At 40.3% G+C, this 16,355-nt stretch overlaps 1 protein-coding gene across 6 annotated transcripts in view; it reads right to left on the bottom strand.

Moving 5' to 3' along the window:
• The window catches only part of LOC108077051 (uncharacterized), a 41,326-nt gene that overhangs the window by 10,260 nt on the left and 14,711 nt on the right, over positions 1–16,355 (bottom strand). The window lies entirely within an intron of this gene.

Raw genomic sequence — 16,355 nt, 5'->3', positions numbered from 1 at the left:
CCCCCTCCCCAGCGATTATCAACAAAAGTTGTTTCGGGTTTTCCAACTTCCCTTGCAGGATATTAAAATGAAATGTTTTCTCTTTTTCTGTCCGCCAAAAATGCGACAAAAGTAGCGTAAAATCAACAGGGAAGTCAGCCGGGGAAATTGGGCAAGGGATAATGGAAAATCATTCGAGAGTCCTGGGAAAGGCAAGAGCAAACCGGCAGAACTTGAGAGCTTCTCGCTCAACAAATCTCGAAGGTAAATGTATTGTAGTTTGTGCGTAACACAAATCCATTTTAAGGCTAATTGGAGTTGGCCAAGTTGAAAAGGGAAGCTGAGAGGAGGAGCAGACGGCTGACTAAGGGAGCTGGAAAATTTCAGATACACAGACACACACACACACACACACATAAATAAAAGGCCAAGACCCAATGAAGGTCAACCTTTTTGCATGAGTGAATTTTGGGGAGCCTTCACCGCTTTTCAGCACACAAAACTCTTCCCCGGATTCCTGGCTAATCCTTGGGGTGTCGTTTTTATCAAATGCAGTAATTTTGCTTTTTAAGCGTTTTTTATTGCCCGCTCGTAGCACCACATGGGCGAGTGTGTGTGGGTGTGCTTGGGTATATGTCTGTGTGTCTAACACCCCCATAAAAACCGCAATTGTGTTTTGGCTTAGACAAGGCAGAAAAGGGGAGAAAAAACGAAGCAATTTGATGGAGCATCTCTCTGGTGTCATCATTTAAGTAACATATTTAATTATATAAAAAAAAAGAGGGAAGAGAGATAGCGCGGAAAATACATTAAATCACACACGCGAAGAGATGCAGAGAGACAAATAAGTGAGCTAAAAATGTATTTAAATTCATGAATATTTTATAAATTTTTAAATGGTAAGTATTCAGACCTCTTTTAGCCTTTAGATTAATGCATAAATTAGCTCTTTTAAGCTCTGTATAGTACCGAATATATATATTTTTTATTGCAGAAATTTAAGCAAGCTTTATACCCCATTTTTTTCCTGTGTAAGCATACATCTCTCACACAGACTTAGGCCCATGCGTTTGCCTGTGTACTCTTGACATTCAAAACGTTTATTGTCGCAGAGCAACAAGCTCATCATCCTTCCCAGCAGCCGAGCATCCCTGCAGCCCATCATACCATCATCTCTACATCCTACATCCTCATCAGCGTCAAGGCGGAACTCATTAACAGAGGCGTCCAAGTGTGTGTGCGTGTGTGCGTATGTGGGAGTGGTTAGGAGACTGGTTGTATTCAGGGTTGGAAGGACACTTTATAAAGGTATGCAGGAGTCACTGCTAACGATCACTCAAAAAGCTAAATGTCACTTGGGGTCGGTCAAAAGGATTAAAATTGCTTCACTTGCCTCGGCCAATAAGACATTAATACTGAGTGGATTATTTTAAAATTAAATATTAAATTAAAAACCAATAGAGTCCATGTAAGTCATAAAAAAAAATCTTCTAGGCAAAGTTTATATTAAGTTATTTAAGGATTTATGCTAAAAGTTTGTTGATTGATTTATTGAATGAAATTCAATTAAAAGTAATATAGATTAATGTATTTAATACCTTTTTTAACCTGACTTCCGCTAAAGAATAATTAAATATAAATTCACCAGCCAAGGCACTTCCTAAAATAATTAAATATCCTGGATATTTTGTAAAGATAAAAGCTTATTTATGAGGGTCTGTCTTGACTCGCTACACAGTCACTGTTTTATGAAGCCCTCGTCGTTCTGGACAGGATCACCTTATACTTATGCATTGTTGACGCCGCGCTTATTACGGAAGCAAAGGAGGCGAGTACGATGGTGCTGCTGCTGCTTCCTGCTTATTTGCCTTTGTTTATGTTTGGTTTTTGTTATTTTTGATGTTTTCCTTTTGTTTTTTTTTGCTTTTCTCAGTTTCCAGTTTCCAGTTTTCAGATGTTGGGTCTGTGTTCTCTTCTTGTTGTTCTTGGCTGGGTAAATACGCACACACGTACACAACCTGCTTATGCGGCAACACGTTTCGCTTTGAAATTTTAATTTCTCACGCGACGCCAAAAAGTATGCTACGAAGGATAAGGCAAGGAAAGGATGTTTCGCGGGGTTGGGTCTTGTTTTCTTGTTTCCTCTGCCGCTGCAGCCTACGCGGACTTAATTAATCTCGCTGTGAGCTTAGCCTGTTGTCCTGGCAATCCTCCCAGTTATCCCTGTTATCCCCCACTCTTTTTTTCGCCCATTTTGACGCTCTAAGACTTCTTTTCTTCGGTTTTTAGTCTGTTTCTGTTGGGCCTTTTCTGTTTTTTCGGCGATAATGAGGCGACAGTGGAAAGCCTTTTTCTGGGGTTTTTGCTTGAAACTGTTGAGCGTTGGCGAGTTTGATTGATGGTTCTGGGGGACAACTGGGTTGGCTTGTTAGCTTTTTGTCATTACAATTAAAATTCAGGCATTTACAATTATATATTAAATCAATATGAGGGAAATGTGGGTTTTAAAAAGTAAATAGAAAGTTTAGAAAGTCAAAAACTAAAGATAGTTGAGGTATTTTAAATGTGTTGCATTTTTAACAACATCACCTATAACAACCTTAAGTTGTGTTATAAAAATAAGGTAAATATCAGCACAATTTCGTATTTTCAGCGATTTAAATGCCCAACATCTTGTTCGAATTTTCGCAGCTTAATTGGCACTGCAATCGTTAAGGTCCTGTGGATCGAGTGGCGTCCTTGTAGCCAATTTCCTTGTTTGGTCATTTGGTTGCCAGCCAAGAGAGAGAGAGTGAGTGCGGAAAGGGAAGTGTGGCGACCGGAAACGGGAGACGGAAAACCGTGTTGTTGCTACAAATTAACTGCAAACTGCAGAGAAGTAAATAAGAAACCTGCCAAGAGGCAAGGGGAGAGATTTCGAAAAGGGTCTGAAAATGTTTATTTATCATCAATTTGTTTATTCGATGGCAACTAACGCTTTCGATGTGCACCTCCCCATGGCGGCACTGGCCATTCCATTTTAATTTCATGATCCGTTCGACAGGAAGTTATCGCCTGGTTTATGGCCATGCGAATGGTACGAAAAATGTAATAACAGACCTCGTAAAATGGGAGAAGCGCAGTCGGGAATAAAAGCCAAGTTAATAATTAACACTGTCCTTAAAGATTTCAACCTCCTTTAAACGTAAATAGTCTCTTTAAAATCGGAATTTAAATGGCGCCCGCATTTAAGTTTTAAAAGAAAATCATCTCAAAATAAAGTGGAAAATAAGTTGGGACCGAAAACTTTTCTCCAGCTAGGCTCTTAGGTGCTATTACTTAAAGATTCTGTTGCCATAACTAAGACCGTCGAGGCAGTCAAAACTTTTACACAACAGTCAGCCACTTTTCATCCTTTTCCCCCTAAGCAGCCTGCTTAAGATAAAGACAGAAATTTAGCAGCAAGCGAAGCTTTTATATTGCCTTCACATAAATCTCAACAAACGTCAAAGTTTATTTCGCATTTTTGAAATTAAATAAAGATTTGTCACGTAGAAATCCGTTTCGGTGAAAGTCACCCACACATATTGGCAAATCACTAGCAAAGACACACACTCACACCCATGAGACAGCAGCATACGGGAAAACTGCCACGCTTTTCTTTACTTTTCCTAGACAAATACCAAGGTCGAAACTTTGTCTACTCCGATTTCTTTTGGTTTTTTTTTTCTAAGGAGTTTAGAGTCTGGCCACGCCTCGCCAGCAAATTGTAATTTTTTTTTCAGACACTTTGGCATTTAGCTCCCCTCTCGCTTATTTCTGTTTTGGTCGCGAAAAAAAAGTTTTTGCCGGAAGTTGGGAGCGCTTCCGCTTCCGTTTTTGATTAAAGTTGAGTGGCCGGAATTTACTGGGGCATCTAGGCGGAATATTAATATAGAAGTTTTTACTAAAAGTATGGGCTTCTGTTTTTTTTTTTTTGCACTTTAGTTGGGTTTGCTTTCTTTTTTTCCCATTTAGGGTGTATTATGGGGTGTGCGTGTAGGTTGGTGTGAGCATATGTTGGCATATGTTGTCAGTCACCTGCTGCGATGCCCTGTGGCCATGAATATGTGCATATATTTCCACATTATTTCTTCTAATGAGTCCCTTCTCCCCTTTAAGGAAAACCAGATGCGAAGTTGTCATCTGCTTTCAGGATTACTCATACGCCATGTTGGCTCTGCATGAAAAGCGCGACTAATTAGAGGAATATTATTTTCAAAATGGAATCAACAAAAAAATATGCTTCGAAAATCTGAAAGCTGTCAAAAGACATTTTTCTTATCTGCTTAAAAGTACTTTTAAAAATTCGTAAAAAACGTAACTGAAAACCAAGTATTGAGAGCAGAAACCGCAAGTAGAAATCCATGAACCCGCGCACATGCAAATTAACAGACAGCAAGAGAGACGAAAAAAAATACAAGAAATGACAGGACAACGTTGCTAATGCGCCCCGTTTGCATTGTCTGCACTCACACAAATGCACTGCCACCCACACACACTTGCACACAAACACTTACTTGATTCGTCTGTCGTCGGTTTTAACAGCAGGATTTTCTTTTGTTTAACCGTAGCAGCAGCAGCGAAAAATGAAATAAAACGAAAACAAACACTCTCTTGCTCTCTCGCTCTTTCTCTCTTTAATGCCAATGTTTATAATGTTTTTTTTTGCTTGCAAATTTTCATCCGCCAACACAACGAATCGCTCTTGCGGTCCAACAACAACTGAAGAAGTAACCGCCATGGTTGGATTTCCACAGGGAAAACGAAGCTGTGAAAAGGATGCTGCTTTTACTGCTTTGGCTTAGTTGGTTGCTCTTCGGCAGCAGCAGCAGCTGCAGAGGACACAGAAACTGTTAAGGGATGCCATAACAGTCCAAGAAACAGAGAGAAATGTTGCGACTCTTTCAAGTAAGAGAAAATGGGATAGGGAAAGTGAAAGAGAAATGGAGTGGTGTGCTCTCTTTGGTAATGTAAGGGTAATGTTAGGAATGGATTCTGAACGATGTAAAGTTAAGAGGCTCATGGAAATATAGTTATAAATGAATGCTAATAACTTATTACAATTAATTCTTAGAAAACTAAACTGTTTTTTATTAAATTAAAGAAAAAAAAAAATGTTTACATGAAAAATATAACAAGTAAATATTTTAAAGAATTTTGCTTCATAAAAGTATTTCTTTAAATTTCCAGTTTCTAAATCTTGAATTTTTACTATTTCCTAAACGTTTGTTTTAGTAATATTTATTCTCTGAAAAATAACTACAAAACCCATAAATTTCCCAACCCAAAACTCAATCTCTGTCAACCACACACACACCTTATTAATAGGTGAGGTAGCTTTTCAATTTTAATTTGTCCCAATTCCGATTCCGCACTTAATTTGTTAACCAACCAGAAGGACGACAAGATCCACATGCTGGAAAAACCGGAAACCCATTGACAAAAAAAAAGAATACCATCTGAGGAGAAAATAATGTGGAAATCAAGCGCACTTCAGCCGGGCGGCGGCAGTTGTTGGTCGAGAGCCTAAGTCGAGGCCGTAAAACGAGACGAGCTGCGATGCGAGTTCGGTTTTTGGGATGGCTACGCTGCCTTGGTCCTTCGACCGACGGATTTTGCCGTGTCCTTTTTCAAGGCAATCAACACAAATGCTACTTAAAAATTTATTTGTGACACGCACGAGACGCCGACACAAAGGCTGGGGGAGGAGGGACGGAAAGGGAATCCAACTGAAGGCGTTGCAAAGCACAAACACTTAACACGCACATATACACAGGGCCAGACAGACACGCACACTCGCTCACACACAGGAAACAGACACAGACACATGAGGCGCCGACAAAAAAGGACAATCAACATTTTAACACTTTCGAGCCAAAGGGATACGATGAGGAGGTCCTTCGGTTGAGAAATGTTTTGCGGTCATGCATTTTTATACGCTTCTCCACTGGAGAAAAATATGTAGACACAATTAAAAAATAGTTTTAAGACCAAATGTGATTTACATAAGGTTAAAGAATCTTTTAAAAATAGGTATTTAAATGTGGAATAAGTTCTTTATATTTGTATTTTACTCCCAATTTATATATTTCTTTCTCTGCATCATAGACAAGGCCAAAAAGAGGAGCCAGCATCGGGTTAGGAGGACATGTTGGTCCGGAAGGATGCCTTGGTCAGCATCAGACACGGACACTTGACATTTAAGCCGGCCATCGAGGCGGGTCCTGCATCCTTGTGCACTGGCCACATGCCCTCTAGGCTCGTGATAAATGCAGGGAACACTTTTTGTACATTCAGTTAATTTCCGAGCCCGTCTGTGCAATTATGAACCCGGACATGCCGCTGATCCTGGAAGCTGCTCCAATATTGACCAGGCTAAGGGGTGCACAGGGGAAGCCAAATCTTTTGAGCAACTTTTCTGTAAACTTTTCTAATCAAACACTTGGCCACGGAAGCACTGGGGAAGTGTGTGCTCCGAAAATGTGTGTCCATGTCCAAAAACTCGACTTGTTTGTTTGCTGCACTTGTTTCCAGGAACTCCTGCTCCATGTTTCCTCCCCTCTTGGCCCCACAGCTAAATGAAGCAGCTCAATTTCGGCCACAGAGAGAGAGTGGCACAAAGGGAGGGAAAAGTTGCCCGAGTGCAACATGTGAAGCTTGGAGCTTTTCCATCTGCAATCCTCCGGGCACACAAGACCCCACACACAGCAGCCTTTCCTGCATCCCTGTATCCTGCTGTGGTTGAAAAAGTGTTGCTTGGTCAGTGAATGCCGACGAGGAGGAGCATGGAGATTGTATGGGTCCTGCCAAGGAGGTGTAATGAAGCCGCACAAATGCAGACAGCATTGTTCAGGGGCTTTTGGCAGTAATCAAAAGGAGGGAAAACGAAAAATAATTTGTTGCAGTTTGCTTGCTCGATCCTTGAATGAAATGGGAAAATTAAGGAAGCATTAAGCGGATGCAGGAGCAATTCTAAACTTGTTTTCAACCCTGAATTCGTTGATTAAGGGTACAACTTTGATTTAAAATGTTATAAATGGCTTTTAAATTATGTGAAATATTATTTTTATAATATTTTTGGCTTAATTTCAAAGTTTTCACAAGCATAAATTGGCATGATGTGCACTTTTACACTTTCATTGTTTATTATTTATTTATAATAAGCTTGCTGCTATGTTCGCTATACCCAAAGTACCCGAAAATAAATATTTATTAAACCAATACCATACATCAGGGGCTTTAAAAAAATGAAACCAACAAAATAAAGTCAATAACATTTAGCAAAACATATAAATTGCGGTTGCATGTCGACACAACTCAATCAGCGATATTTCATTTATATTTCATTGCCTACCTTTCAGCGATTTCTGTTTTCTACGGGTTTTCTATCGTTCTACAGGTAAGTTCGATTTGCTCTGGGTATGGAAAACCCGTGTACACGTGTGCACAAGTTTTCTTTTCAGGCGTGCGGCAAGGATGCAGGATGCACGCACTCGCCTCAAAAGTTGCTGCAAGTTGCAGTCAAAGCCACAGCCGCAACCGAGAGCGGCACTTCATCAAACGAACAACTTGCCGCAAGGTAGCGCAGCCACATTTATAAGTATTGTCATGTTAATAGAACCAATAGAATATAACTGCAAACTGTTTAAAAAATATATGTTAACAACACTAAAAAAAGATATAGATAGATTTTCCCTCAAAATAAGCATAACTAACATATTTCTGATCCCTGTTCAAACCCGTTTCCAAGAAGCCACTACTATTTTAAACGCTGCTGTTTATAAAAGCATACACTAGTTGAGAACTCCTCGCTTTGGTTGCAGCCAGCAGAAACTCGGAGCTCGCCACTTGTAGACACGTGCACAGTTATAAAAGCATATAAAATTTCCTATTTAACTTCCGGCATGTTTCAGCACACCCTCGCACACACACACACTCAGACGACTGCAAGGATATATGTATGTTCATATACATATATAGAGAGAGAAGGTTTGGGTCTGACATGGTAAGTCTAAAGAAAACATATCCGTGACAAAGTAAACCACCTCCAGGTGCAACCAACAATAATAATACTTTTAGTAGTTGATTTTTCTCCTCGCTCATGCTTCGCCTGATTCACTTCGCACTTTTTTCTCCCGGGGCTTTTCTACGGACTTTTCCTTTTCCTTTTTTTATCCCCCCATTCGGGTTTTTATAGACTTGCAACCGAGTTTTCCAGTTTCGGCTTTGACAAGATGGCAGTGGCACTAAGCGTAGGACAAGAAATTGAATTCGGCTGCAGGTGGCAGGCAGGCCACCAGGACTGGCAGGATGTGTGACAGGATTTTGAGCAGAGTTTTTTTTGCGGCACCTTGACAGCCGCAGGATTTAGCGGTCCCCAGTCGGGGCTTTAATATTTAATAAGCCGACTACGTTCTAGGCGAGTTCAGAGCTCCAAGCTCCGGTGCAAAAGAGCCGAGCTAAGCTAAAATACGCCATTGGCTCTAAAACGGCAGCAGCAGGAAAAAAGCTGAGCCAGGACCAGAAGCACTAGCAGCAGCAGTAGCAGCAGCAGGAGTCGCCTTCAATTATGCAAAAGAGGCGTGGCAAAAGGCAACTTGGCCCAGACGGTGACATGGCCAATGAATTGCGGCAAAAACAAGACCAAGGCCCGATGGAAATTATGCAGTGGCGTAGCAGATTGGAAAAGGTTTTCTTTTCTGTGGAATAAAAGAGTGAAAAAGTTGGTCTGTTTACTTAGGATAATCCCGAGTAAACTTGAGTTCAAGAATAAGCAATAATCCTTAGTAATAATTGAAGAGTCTTCTAGGATATTTAGGTAAGTTAAAAGGTGTATTTGGTAAGGAATTAAATAGAGTTTGATGTGGCATTTTAAACCACAAAAAACGCAAGCTTTTTCTTTTTATTTTTAATTAAACTGCCAAGTACTTCATGATTTCATTAGCTTCCTACGAGTGCAGCCACTACTGCCTGACTTTAATCATTAACTTGGTCTTCTTGATATTTAACACATCCCCTCTAATTATTCACTTCGTCACATATTATCACGTAATGCCTGCCAAGTTACCATGTTTGTTGCTCCGCAGAGTTCATGGCGGCGCATATTTTAATACACAAACACACACACACTTACTCGAGTCGCTATCAAGGACTCGACTGTGGGGCTCTTTCTTTGGCTTCAGTTCTTTGGTCTTTTGGTCTTTAAGTCTTTCAGTCTGGCCCATTTGGTCTTCAGTCTTTTGTCTGGGATTTTGTTAGGCACGTCCGATGCTGTCGCCCACGCTTTATTCGCACGTTTTCGGTGTTCTCGGGCGGGCAAGTTTATTGTTTGTTGTCGGCACATTAATCATAATTTAACGATTAGCGCAAGTTTTGTTTATTAAATATTCTTCGAGCCAGTCGCGTCTCGAGTGTTGTCGAAATTTATGGAGCGACGGCAACGGTGACGCCGATGCCACGCGTCGATAGGCCACAAAACTCTCATAAATTGCAATTATTTCAAAAATACAAAAACAAAAAAAGAGAGAAACAATTTATGCAACGGTTTTTGCCCAGGCTAAATTTATGGCTCGCATTTTAATTATGTCGGCGGGGACGAAGGGCGGCACGAGAACTCTGGCAAAATTATTGCACTTTGGCACAGACTACCACAGGGAATGGGAAAATTTCCGAATTCAGAAATTTATTAATAAAAAAATGTCTGGCCAAAATGCCGCAAAATGTGGCACAGTTTACATATTGTTCCACTTCCCCGCTTAAATTGCCGCTGTCACGTCCTCGTCAGAGGAAGGGGGAAGCCCAATCCCCATTTGCTTCACCCCTTTACCCGAGTTCATATTCCTCCAGCTGGGTTTTATTTTTATTTTGCTTTGTTCTTTGATCAAGTTCTTTTTTGCTTTTTGTTTCTGGGGTCGCTTGGTGTTCTCTGGAAATGTCACAGTCAGTTTTGCTTGGAATTTAAACATGAGACAGACAGTATTTTAGGCAAATGGATAGCTGCTTTTTGTTAAAATAATTTCTATTTAAAGTGATTACTTTTTAATATCTTTTTTAAAAGCAAAACAAACTATAAGCAAACATTTAAAGCTCTTTCCCCAGAGAACACCGCAAAGAGCGGAATAGATAAGTAAGTTTTTTGCAAGAGGAAAACAAATGCAAATTTCAATGGCTTTGTTTTGTTAGATATTTTGCATGTGACATTGGATTCAGTTTGTTCCAGGCGTAGAGTTTGCTGAAAAGAGGGGTGGGGAGCCAACACCTCCACTATCTAAAGCTATCTGCCCCGCTAAGGTCAGCCACTTGGGCCTGTACGAAACTAATTGATAATCAAACAATTGTCCACACACTCGCGCACACACACTCGCACACTTGCTTGTTTATCTGCCTGCAATCGCTAATTAGTTGCATTGTCCGAGGCGAGGTCAACGCTGCGTATGCGCAATGTGCAAATATGGCCAAACGCACGAATCGCGAATGCAAGGCATGGGGGCATGGAAAAGTGAAATAGAGACTAGGGATGAGCATGAATAGTATATAGAGAAGATTAAGACGATATGTGATATCGATAAATGTATTATTGAAATATATTGATATCGAGCAATTTATATTAGATAGAATTTTTTTTAATCCTAATGAAACCAAGCAATGATTTTATCATAACAATCATAACAATGCTATATCGTTTTCATTCCACCTCTAGTTCACACCATCGATATCGATATCGTATTCATTACGCATGCAAGTTCAAGTTTATTACGCATACGCCCCGTTTCCACTGCGGGTTAAAGAGAGCCGCGTATAATCGAGAAGAGAACAATTCTAATTTATTGATGCTAGTCAATGCCATGGCATGCCTATAAATGTAACTCAAACAATTTTCAGTATCTGTGTCTGTCTGGCCGTGACAACGATTGTTGCTGTTGCTGCGACCGTTCTGGCTGCGTTTTAGCAATTTGCAATTGGTTCAAGATCAGCAGCAGCAAAAAAAAAAAGAGAGAAAAACAAAAACCAAAAACGTTTTGGCTTTGCAGCAGCATTGCGTGGCTGGGCGGGATGTTTGAAAGGGGGTTGGGGGGAGGGAGAGCTCGAGCCAAAGTCTGGCCTTGTGACAATTGATTTTCGCAGCCACAAAGAGCGACAATAGCTACAACAGCCACCCCAGAGTGAACCACTTTGGCATCCACTTTTGTGGTTAAAGCCTGACTCATAATTTATTCTTAGCCGCAGAGGCCTGAATCGCTTTGCAAAATAACAATAATGCAAATGATACTTAAATGAAAATGCATATTGCGCCAAGCACGCAAGGCCTTAACTGCTCTTTCGTTGGAATTTGGCTGTGATGAGAGCATTAAAGGATTAAGTCATAGATAAACACATTAAGATATTGGCTGGTATTTCATGAAAGTGAAGAAATTTTGATGAAAAGCTATCAGTAATTAAATTTCTGTGATTCATTCCACTAGGAGTTACTTGAACAATTATCTTCGGGGTTTTCAAGTCACAAATATCCCTTTTTCTGTTACTGATAAGTCAAATTTCTTAAAATAAACTCAAAAACCCCAAAAACTAGCTGCCCAAAAAACCACCACCTATGATCTAAATAACCTTTTGGAATCGAAGAGCTCCTTAGCTGTCCAATTATAATTATTCCCCTTTCCGAAAGGGTAACGAATAAGCATTGCAAGGTCCCCGGGTTTTATCAGTGGCAACTTCTTGAGTCATTTGAGTCGCAGCTTGGCATTGCGGTTGCCGGCGGAGCAGCAGCAGCAGCAACATCTAAATCCCCAACAGCAACAGCAGCAGCCGCGGCAACAACTGATGATGAGTGCACAATCGAGGCTGCCAAGTTGCTCAATGCTATCTCGCTCGGGTCTCCTTGCTCGCGTGCTGCTATCTCTGTTCGGCGCGGTTTTCAGGGTCTCCGGTCTCTGGTGCATCTAAATAAACAGCGTCTACACTCTATAGTATATAGTATAGATAAATTCTGTTTCAGCAGTGTGTTATGGTCTGGCACTCGATGACTTTGAGAGCTGTTTCGCCGAATGGCAGCTCGTTGACAATGGAACCGAAGAACCTATATAGATTATGGGAACAATATCTGAAATTACTCCGATCTAAGCGGGCAGACACTTGAGGATAGTTTGCTAGCAGCACTTGCACTTCGAGTGCAAAAGTTGGACTTGCCAAGGCCTATAGATATATATAGGCACTCTGTATGCACGATGAGGCAACGCTGGTTGGGGGCCACGTGCATCAATTTTCATTTACTTATGAAAATTAATAGCATTTTCGCTTAACTTGCGCTCGAGTTTTCTCGCCTGGCAGCAGCGCGAAAGGGGTGGAAAGCCGGGTGGAAAATGGAGGTTGGAAAAGGCGAAGGCTTCTGTGCGTGGCCAGCCATTAATCAGAGGGAGAATGTTGCCACAAACAAAATTAAATTGCTGCCTGCAGCTGATGGAAAGCGTTTGCCTCCTGTAATTTCCCTGCATTTTCCTTATTATATTACCAACTTTTTTTTTACCGCACTTGACTTGACAATTTCATTAAAATTTTATTAATTAAGGTGCGTGTATCCCAATTAATATAATTTTGTTTCATATCGAATTTCATTCGTAAATACGCAATTTGATTGGGTTTTTTGCATATGGCAGTGAATTGAAATTGGTAACACGGGGAGGAGAGGGTGAGAATGCACGGAAAAAGGATATTAAAGTGAAAAAATATGAGAGGATTTCCATGTGGCACGTCGTTCAACGAGATGAGCTGGATTTCAGTTGAGGCAATTAACGTATTGCCTATGAATATTTAATGGAAAATGTGCTGAGTGTGGCAATAATATATAAAAAAGTGATTTATGCAGCTATCAGAGATTTAAAAGAGATTTTTTATGGTAAATAGCAATCCTCGTTTTAAAATATTCGTAATAAAATGTTCACATAATTGTTAGAGCTAGGTAATATTTGTAGGAGTTTGTTAACTACAAAATCCTAGCCTTTTATTAAGCAATTTAAAAATATATCTTACCCAAGGGATAATTCGTTTTATGTCACTTAAAACGCTTAAGGTATCCCAAATCAAAATAATGCAAACTCTTCCTATTGACTTCTTCCTAAAGCTCCTATCCGGCTTAATGGCTGGATCGAACCCAACTGAATTGCAACTTGGCCATCATCAAACATGTTGCAGGCCGGTGCATTTTTTACAGCTGCTCTCCTCATGATCACCATCAGCCGCAGCCATGCTGCTGCCCCTGTCTCTCTTTATCTATATATATCTGTCTGTCTCTATCTCTTTCTATATATCTCTCTCTCTCTGTCTCTGTCCAATGTCAATCAAACACATGTGTGCGCGAACTTGACTTTCAATGCAAAGCGCACAAGGCAAAAGCTGCGCCGCTCTGCTGGCGCCGACTGTGATCGCCGAGGCGCTGCAGCGGAGCAACCTTGACCTGGTTCTTGAAACTGCAATGGCAACAGCAACATCCACAGCAGCAGCAGCAGCAACAACAACTTGTGCAACATTGAGAGAGGCTGACAAACAGGTTTCGCACTGGCTTCAAGCCGGCAAAACGCAGCAGCAGCTTTGGCTTTGGTTTTGGTTTTTCGATTTTCGGGACCGCGCGCATGCGCAAAATTCGCAATGCACGCCAGCACGCATTTAATAACTATGTAATTTATATGTGCACTGAGAAAAAAGGTTAAAAATTTTAAATTAAGAAATTAAACCTTAATTGATTTTCAGCATTTTGAAAAATATGGAGAGAGTACTTGAAAAACTGTAAAATATCTGCTAATATTTCTATAATATATAAGAATAGGCTTGCATTTTTTTACAATTTAAATATAAAATATATTTGTTCTTTAAATATTTTTTAAAAAATGCCAAAAAATTCTTGCAGTGTCACATTGTGCAGTTTAAGTGTTGGCTTTTTGGTTTATTATTGATGTCTTTATGTGGCAATTGGCGATGGTCAACTGGAAATTGGAATTGGAATCGAAGCGGCGACTTTTGTGCCCACGATGTCCACCACGACGGCGAGCCAAGTATTATATATCTCATGTCTGATGTCTGCTGTCTGAGGCCTGACGTCACCCAGTTGTCGCAGTTGTCGCTGTATTCGTCGTCGTTATTATTGCAGTTGTTGTAAGGAGAAGGTCGAGGTTAATTAAGTTGTCTTCACCAGGGGCAACCTCGTTTGTCGCAGCAATCTTGACATTTCGGCTTGAGCACTGACGACAACCCCTTTCAATTTTCACCCCCCGCTCCGTTTGTGCCACCTCCTTGCGAGTAATTTATTATTAATTTAAGCATCTCCTTGTTGCTGTGACTCCTTTTTGCCGCTTAATTGCAATGCAATTTGATTAAAATTAAACTGCATTTGCGGTTCAACGGTTGTGCGGTGCATTGTGGCATGACATTTGCTTAAAGCGGAATTATTTTCCCTCTCCTCGATTTCCATTTCCACTGCTTTGCGCTGTGTCACGTCCCTGGCAGCATATTTTCTTATTAAATTCCTGCCCGGCCAACGTGAGCGAGCTAGCTTGTCCTTCGTCCTGACAGAAATAGCACCTTCTCTTCCGCCGAGTGACAACCGTGCAAATTTTGTTGCAAATTGGCAAAGTGAGTGCAGTTGAGAGGCGACAAGTTGTTGCAAAAGGTGCTAAATCATATATACATATATGTCTGCCCAGGAAAAATCAATGAAATAAAAGGAAACTAAATAAAATAATTACTTCTCAATAAATGAAAGAGAAAATTCTTTTTAGGATATATTTATAACATATAAAAAGTGTTCATCTTTAAATAGAAAATACCTTCCTAAATACCCTTGAATTCTGAAAGCACCAAAAATAAAATGTAGAAAAATGTCCAGCATTGGAGAGCAACATGAGAAGAGCTATTGAAGGCTAAAGACCGTCACACTTGGCTTCCGGGAAATAAAATAAAAAAAAGTAATGCGGAAATTTCTCGGGGGAATCAAAATAGCTGCAAGTGGAACAGATGTTTCCCATAAATGAAAATCTCCAAAGCGGATTGCTAAGAATGAAGTGGAAAAGTCTAGGAAAATTGTTGCTTGGTATTAAATTTTATAGTTAATTGGTGTCTTTTGAATTGGTTAAATAATTTTACCTAATTAAAAAAATTTGATTCTTAATTTATGAAGTCAGCAAGAAAACGTGGCTTACATTTTTCGGAGCTGTATACACCAGCTTACTTGACTATTCCCATAATTATTTACCCAAAGCAACCGCCAAGGAAGAAGGAAAGACTAATATAAAACCCCAAAAATAAGCAACAAGTGAACATCCATTCCATGACAACCCAAAAAAAAGGCATAACCAAAATAGAGAAAGGGAAAAACCCGAAAAAAAGCAAACAAACTTTTCCTGCTATTTGCTTAATTAAATGCACAGCGAATGGGGGCGTGGCAGGCGGCCATCAGATAGTGAGCAAAGCTCAAAATAATCAACGAAAAACGCCAGGGAAAAGGTAACGAGAGCAGATAGGTAAAAGTGTATTTGATTACAAAGCATTAATAAGAAGCAGCAGAAGCCGTTGAAAGATAAAAAGAGCGTTAAGGATAAAACAGAGGAAAAGCCACGCCAAAGAAGAGTCCTTTTCCAAACAGAAGCCGCAGCGGAAGCAGCCGCAAAAGCGAAAGGTGCAAAAGGCGGCGGCGGCAGACAAAGTGGCAGGAATCAAGAAATAATAAGACAAAAAAACACAAAGTTAGAAAAAATGTATTAAAGTAATACAGCAAAAAAAAAGCTCTGTAATATTATTTGGAATTATTTAAACAAAATAAATGCCACACCAAAAACACTAATAAATCTTCAAAAAACTTGTTATGAAATTACCTATGTATCCGAATTTATCCTGATATCATAATTTTGTACCATAGATTTTCCACTATTTTTGTCTGCATAATTAAAGGGCTTTCCTTATATTTATCCCCATTCGAATTACAAGTGTAGGGCGAACCCAAGAACAGCAATAACCATAAGAAGAGAGCAACAGCATCTGCAGGTAAATCATTAGGGATCCGACTGCGGGTCGGACTAAGCTGTAATTAATGAGCGAGTGGAACATCGTTGAGCCAGGCGCCGAGCAAATTAACTTGAACTGCCTGCGTCGCGGTGACTCTGGGGTGACTGGGAGCGAGGGGTCAGATGTGGGTCGAGGGCTGGGGCTTCAGGTGCAATTAAAGCAACGCCGCATTTTGTCTTGTAATCATCTAACTTTGCTCCTCCACCTTTTTTTTTATTGCTGACTGGAGAGAGGAGAGAGAAAAGCGAAAACCGCAGGAAAAGTGAATACGAAATGGGGAAAAATATCTCTAGAATAACTTGGGGTGG

The sequence above is a fragment of the Drosophila kikkawai genome, chromosome 2L, assembly GCF_030179895.1.
Source record: "Drosophila kikkawai strain 14028-0561.14 chromosome 2L, DkikHiC1v2, whole genome shotgun sequence".
In the NCBI taxonomy this organism is placed as follows: Eukaryota; Metazoa; Arthropoda; class Insecta; order Diptera; family Drosophilidae; genus Drosophila; species Drosophila kikkawai.
Note: the sequence above shows the minus strand (reverse complement) of the source record. Positions and strands in the feature narration are given on the sequence as shown.